The sequence below is a fragment of the Marmota marmota genome, unplaced genomic scaffold (genome assembly GCF_001458135.2).
Source record: "Marmota marmota marmota unplaced genomic scaffold, marMar, whole genome shotgun sequence".
In the NCBI taxonomy this organism is placed as follows: Eukaryota; Metazoa; Chordata; class Mammalia; order Rodentia; family Sciuridae; genus Marmota; species Marmota marmota.
In genome coordinates this window covers 2,423,989-2,429,988 of record NW_026000102.1, presented here as the reverse complement: position 1 = coordinate 2,429,988, position 6,000 = coordinate 2,423,989, and the positions used below count along the sequence as shown (strand labels likewise).

General features: G+C 49.0%; 1 protein-coding gene across 4 annotated transcripts in view; it reads left to right on the top strand.

Annotated features, from left to right (window-relative positions):
* The first annotated feature begins 900 nt into the window (after positions 1-900).
* Pik3cd (phosphatidylinositol-4,5-bisphosphate 3-kinase catalytic subunit delta) overlaps positions 901-6,000 on the top strand; it is a 36,572-nt gene continuing 31,472 nt past the window's right edge. For 2 of the 4 annotated variants that reach the window (XM_048783642.1, XM_015501425.2), the window contains exon 1: positions 988-1,007. The gene's annotated coding sequence lies outside the window, so the exon portion shown is untranslated. Of the gene's footprint in view, positions 1,008-6,000 lie in introns of all 4 variants that reach the window. The other 2 variants (XM_048783641.1, XM_048783640.1) reach the window with 2 other exon arrangements.

Below are 6,000 nucleotides of genomic sequence, written 5' to 3'. Positions count from 1 at the left end.
AAAAAAAAAAAATGCTGGGGATGTAGCTCAGTGGTAGCGCACTCCGGAGTTCAATCCCTGGGACAAAACAAAAACAAAACAGCTCACTAGTGATGTGGGCCATCCGCTGACCTTGACCACAGAAGTGGAATGTGGGCTGACCCTGTTACCTGTGAGCCATAACAGCGAGTCACTGTTCCTGGGAGGGCAGCCACTCCAGGAACCCCTTGCTGTGGGTTTTTAGGGAAGTAGCTGGGAGATGGCAGGCAGCTGGCAGTAACCTTGACCCAAAGGACCATTCTTCTCCAACTTTCCCACCCGCTCCCCTGGCCAGAGGAGTCGGGATGCATAACCCTATGATGTCTGCAACGTCCCACCCCGGCCATGACCTTGCTTTGAAGCTTCAAGGTCTATTTTTAACACTAACATCAATTTTACATTCTATTCCATGATACGTGCATGTTTATTTTACTATAAAGACTATTTCCCCCTAACTCTTGTGTCAAATCGATGCTCTGGGAAGATGTTTATGTTTTTTCTGTGGCTTCCGCTACTCCCAGCACAGAGACTCCAACCTTAGTTTGAAAATAGTATGAAGAAGGATCAGACAGAATTGTGACCAGAAATGCCCAGTTCAGTAGCAGCCCTTATGTCTTAGGTGACTCGTAGGCTGGGTAACTCCAGCTTGGGTCTAGACGGAGCATCCAGAAACGGCTACACCTCGAATCTAAGCCTTTTCTCTTAACTTGGAGCTTGTCTGTGCACGGGAGGCGCAGCTGCAGCTTTGGTTTGAGTTGCAGTAGGTTCCCTCTACATTTTTATAATTCTCCACCGTCTTTGCAGTTGTCTTGCCCCGTCAGCTGACCTTCGACCCCACCTCTTTCCCAGTCCCATTCAACAGAAAGTCTGAGCGAGTTCTCTTCTTCTGATTTGTAGAACATTTGCCTTCATCTTCATGGAAAGAGCTCTTGCTCCTCACGTCCGAGTTCCAGGCACTGGTGTAAGAATTGCAGGATGTGATTACTAAGGTGAGCAGTGGCGTCAGCCTGGAGCAGACTCAGCAAACTCATGCAGAGAACCCAAGGGAGCCCCAAGTGGCACCATGTTGAACTTATGGGTCAGGAGGGTTATTTGCTTTTTTTTTGGTACCAGGAATTGAACTCAGGGGCACTTGACCACTGAGCCCCATCCCCAGCTCCTTTTTGTATTTTATTAGAGACAGGGTCTCACTGAGTTGCTTACTGCCTCACTAAGTTGCTGAGGCTGGCTTTGAACTCACAATCCTCCTGCCTCAGCCTCCCGAGCTGTTGGGATTACAGACGTGTGCCCTGCACCCAACTAATAGGAATATTATTTCCTAGGAAATAAGTTTCTTCTGCAATATCATGTTAATAAAATAGGTATTACTTGTTTTGTTTTGTTTTTAAAAGATCCACTTGCCCTAGGGTTTGTTGGAAGTCTGCCTTGAAGTTCTTTTCCACCTTGACCATGACTACCTCTTAAGTAAGATATTGTATGAGTTTACCCTGTAAACTTTTTTTTTTTTTTTTGCATTACTGGGGATTGAGCCTAAGGGAAGCTCTACCACTGATCTACATCTTTAGCCCTTTGTATTTTTTATTTTGAGATAGAGTCTCCCTAAATTGCCAAGACTGGCCTTGAACTTGCAATCCTCTTACCTCAGCCTCTAGAGTAGCTGAGAGTACAGGCGTGCACCTCCACACAGCCTCTAGAGTAGCTGAGATTGCAGGCGTGCACCTCCACACATGGCTTAAATCCTTTTCTTTGTCCTAAATTTACAAACTTCTTTTTAAAGGCTTTTGGCAAAGACCAACTTCCTGTGTCATTTGGTGACTCTCCACTGTAGAACGACCTCATTTACAAGAGGACCATTCTTAGGGACAGCTGCAGCCTCTGGTTTGGGCCCCGTCTTCTTTGTGAAGGGCCTTGGCTTGGGCTCCTGGAAACGCGTTCCTGTGGGAATGAGCTCTGTGGACCTTGTTTAGAGTGGATGGAATCTTCCTAGGGGATGAGAAATCGGTACTGTGTCCAGGCCCCACCTCTGGGGCGCCCAGCGGCTTGAGACTAGGCAGGGTGTCCCTGTGAGATTAGCAAGCAAACTCCCTTTGGCCAAGTGGACTGGGTGGGTGCTGAGCCAGCCACATCACCTGTTTATCTCTGTGGCTTTCTCTCTGACACCAGTCAGCTGACCTTAGACCCCGTCCTCTTTCCCAGGCACCTGGAACTTTCCTCCACTCCAGTGACAGGGAGATTCCCCAGGCCTGCAGGTGGCCCACCTCCCTGGATGCCACTGCCCCTCCTGACTCCTCTCCTTCCTCCTTTTTTAGAATAACAAACTTTATTAAGATATAATCCACATACCGTGCGATTCATTTAATGCACACCATTTGTTGGTTTGGGGTGTAGTCAGGATTGTGCAGCTGTCACATTTTGGAACATTTTCACCCCTCCAGAAAGAACCCCTGCACCAGTAGCCGTCTCCCCTCATTTCCTCCCGATCCCGCAGCCCCTGGCCATCTCCTCCGTCTCTCTGGACGTGAGTCTTCTGGACTGTAGGTGGTCTTTGTGACTTTTTGGTCTTTCTTCCTGCCTCTTCCTTGGGGATCTGACTCCTACAATTACCAGAAGGGTTGTTTGCCGTGAGCATTTATTCACTCACAAGTATGGAAGTCTATTGTGCTGCAACAAATCACCCCGGGACAAAGCTGCTGAAACAACAAGATGCATTATCTCATGTATTATCTCTGTGGGTCAGGAATTTGGGAGCAGTCTGCAGGGTCGGGTTCTGGCCCAGGACCTCTCACAGTGAGCTGGGAATATGGGTATCTAGGGCTGGGGGCCCCTGCCAAGGTGTCATCGGCAGGCTTCAGTGGTTGTGGGCCAGAGGTGCCAGTCCTCCTTGTGGAGCTGTTTGAGTGTCCCTACAGCATGGCTGTGGGCTTATGCAGAGCCAGAGATGAGCTCGAGAGCCACAGATCCCAAGACCAGAGCCCCATGGTCTTTCCTGACCTAATTTTGAAGGTGAATGGCATGATATGCTGCCATTTTCTTTTGGTCACACAGACCAGTCTTGCTACACAAAGGAGTGACTCTCAGAAGGTGCAAAACTAGATACAGTTTCACACACAGAACTTGTCCTAGTGACACTCAGCCAGTTTGTTCTTGGGACTGCCTGGGACTTTTGAATCAGCTATGAGCTGTCTGGCGACTGTTGCTGGGTTAAGCGTCTAGCCAACCCCCCTCTGTGTTTGCAGTTAGGAAGTTTCCTGGGTTTCCCACGAGGACAGATAGGACCCTGCGTCTGGTTCCACAGATCTGCCCACTTCTGCTCGTCTAGTCTTGGTGGATGACTTCTCCAGGTGTTTGTGGACTTTGTTTACATTTCTATGGAATTGATGAGACAGCTTTTGGATTTTCTTTCATTTGTGTTATCAAGAACAACTGTCGCTCAGCACAGCCCCAGGATCCATGGGATGTCTGGCACTTCCCACACACTTCCCCGGGTCACTGTGATATTGTGAAATAGATATTGGGTCTTTCTCTTCGTTTCCTAGGATACGACTCCTAAAATCCTTGGAATCTTCCAAGTAATCCAAGTCTCTTTGGATGCTAATGAGTTGACTGGTGGCTGGCAGCCCCTAGGTAGCTGCAGGAGGGGCCTGCTCATCAGAAAGACCAAGGTGAGATTGGAGTTTTGGGTCTTTCAGTCCCAGCCCTCAAACTCTAGGGAGGAAAAGGGAGCAATGATCTGATCACTCGTGCCTATGTAATGAAGACCCCATTAAACCCCAAAGAACCAGCTTCAGAGAGCTTCTGGATGGCAGAGCAGAAAGAGGTGGTACCCAGAGAGGCGCAGGAGCTCCGGGCATGGCGTGCCCTGGGCATCTCCTCATCTGATGTTCGTCCTCAACCTTTGTTACGGCTTTATTAAAAGCCAGCGAATGTGAATAGCCTCTCCTGAGTTCTGTAGCTCATCTAGCAAATTGGTTGAATCCAAGGATGGGGTCACATTGCAAGTGGGGACTATCTTGTGTGACTGAGCCTTAACCTGTGGGATCTGACACCATCTTTGGCATATAAGGCCACAGTTGAAGTGGAGGGTGCCCTGTTGGTGTCTGCTGCAGGATTGGTTGGTGTTTAGGCTCAAGTGGGGAACCCACGGGACCTCCGGGGTCAGAGGTGTGCTTGTTGGCATGCCGTGTGGGAAACTGAGTCTGTTTCCTCTAAACTCAGTCACCTTTGTGATGGGTCACACCATCCAAAAAAGGTCACCAGAGCCACATTCTTTCCTAAATAGTCCATGAGACTGTCTTGAGGGGCAGAATAGGGTCTCACATAGCTTGCCTTAAAACCTGAGCCTCGGGCCTCTCAGCAACCGGGGCAGGAGGAACAGTCTTAAGGGGTGGTTGAAGGGGGCTGATTACTACTCTGCCACTTGCTGGGTAGCTTTTGGTAAGTCTTTAGCCTCAGTCTCCTGACCGAGACAATCATAGCTACCTTGTAGGGTTGTTTTGGTGGTTTAATGAGGTAATCAATATTCCAGGTATCTGTTGCTGTACAACAAGCCTCCCCCAGCTTAGAGGTGTAAAGCAGCATGTTTTATTATGCTCAGCAGGATGGCCTGGTTGTGCTCGGTGATGTCTGGGATCCATTACTTGAACAGCTGGAGCTGGAATCATCTGGAGGTCTCCCCCCTCAGTCGGGGACTGGGGTGAGGATGAAGAAAGGCTGGGCTCAGGTGGACTGCCAACCCTAGTGCCTACACCTGGCATTTCTTTCTGGCTCTTCTGGGCTTCATCATGGTGGCTTTGGGTCGGTTAGGCTCTACGTCAGCACAGAGCTCCAAGAGGAGCATTCCTGGAAGCCAGGAGGAAGCTGCCTGGCTCTCAGGACCCGAGCTCTCGGGTCACTTAGCACCACTGCTGCCATAACTTTCTTGGGCAAGGCAATCACAAGTTCCCCCAGATTTAAGGAGAAGGAACATAGATGTCACCTGCCAACAGGAGGAGTGTTCCGGAATTTGCTGGCAGATTTAAAAACCTTTACCATAAATATAAAGCGTCTGGTACAATAACTGCCACATAGCGTCAGAACACGGTAGCTGCTGCTGTTGGTTGCCATGGTTCTAATACCTGCATTAGCCAGCTTACTACCACTACGACGGACACCGGAGACCATCGACTTATAAAGAAAAGGTTAACTTTGGCTCATGGCTTTGGAGGTTTCTGTCAGGATCCACTGGCCCCGTTGCTCTGGGGCCTGAGAGGCAGCACATCATGGCAGAACAGATGCTCACCTCACCAGCAGGAAGCCAGTGAGTAGGGAGGGGGCTGGGGTGCCACAGTCCCCCTCCAGGACTCACCCCCAGTGGCCTAGGACTCCCTCTAGGCCCCATCTCTTAAGGTTTCCACACCTCCCAATGGGGCCAGGCTGGGCAGCAGGCCTTTGGTGCCTGGGCCTGAGGATCAGGACGGAAGCAGCACCTCTCAGGCACTGACTCAGGTCAGCACGTGGGAACTTACTGCTGTGCGTCTCACTGTGTGGCTCAGGCAAATCACCTGTCCCCTGAGTGACCTTTAAGTACAGCTCTGTGACTATACTTAATTTAATGTTGCCAGATTTATTCTATTAACCTTCTCTTTTTTAACCATTTTTTAAAATACTTTTTTTTTAGTTGTAGTCAGACCCAATACCTTTATTTTATTTATTTATCTATTTTATGTGGTGCTGAGGATCGAATCTAGCGCCTCACACGGGCTAGGTGAGTGCTCTACCACTGAGCCACAACCCCAGCCCCCTATTTACCTTCTTCTAACTTGGACACAATTTTCAGTTTTTTTTCCCAGTCATTAGTTTAATTTTCTGGCCCTCAGCGGTTTCTCAAACACAGCTAGAGGTTTTACAAGAAGATTCTAGAAAATCCCTTTCAGGTACCCTGAGGCATCTTTCATAAGCTTAGAGACTGACTCATGTTACACCTACTTATTTCCTTATTCTAAT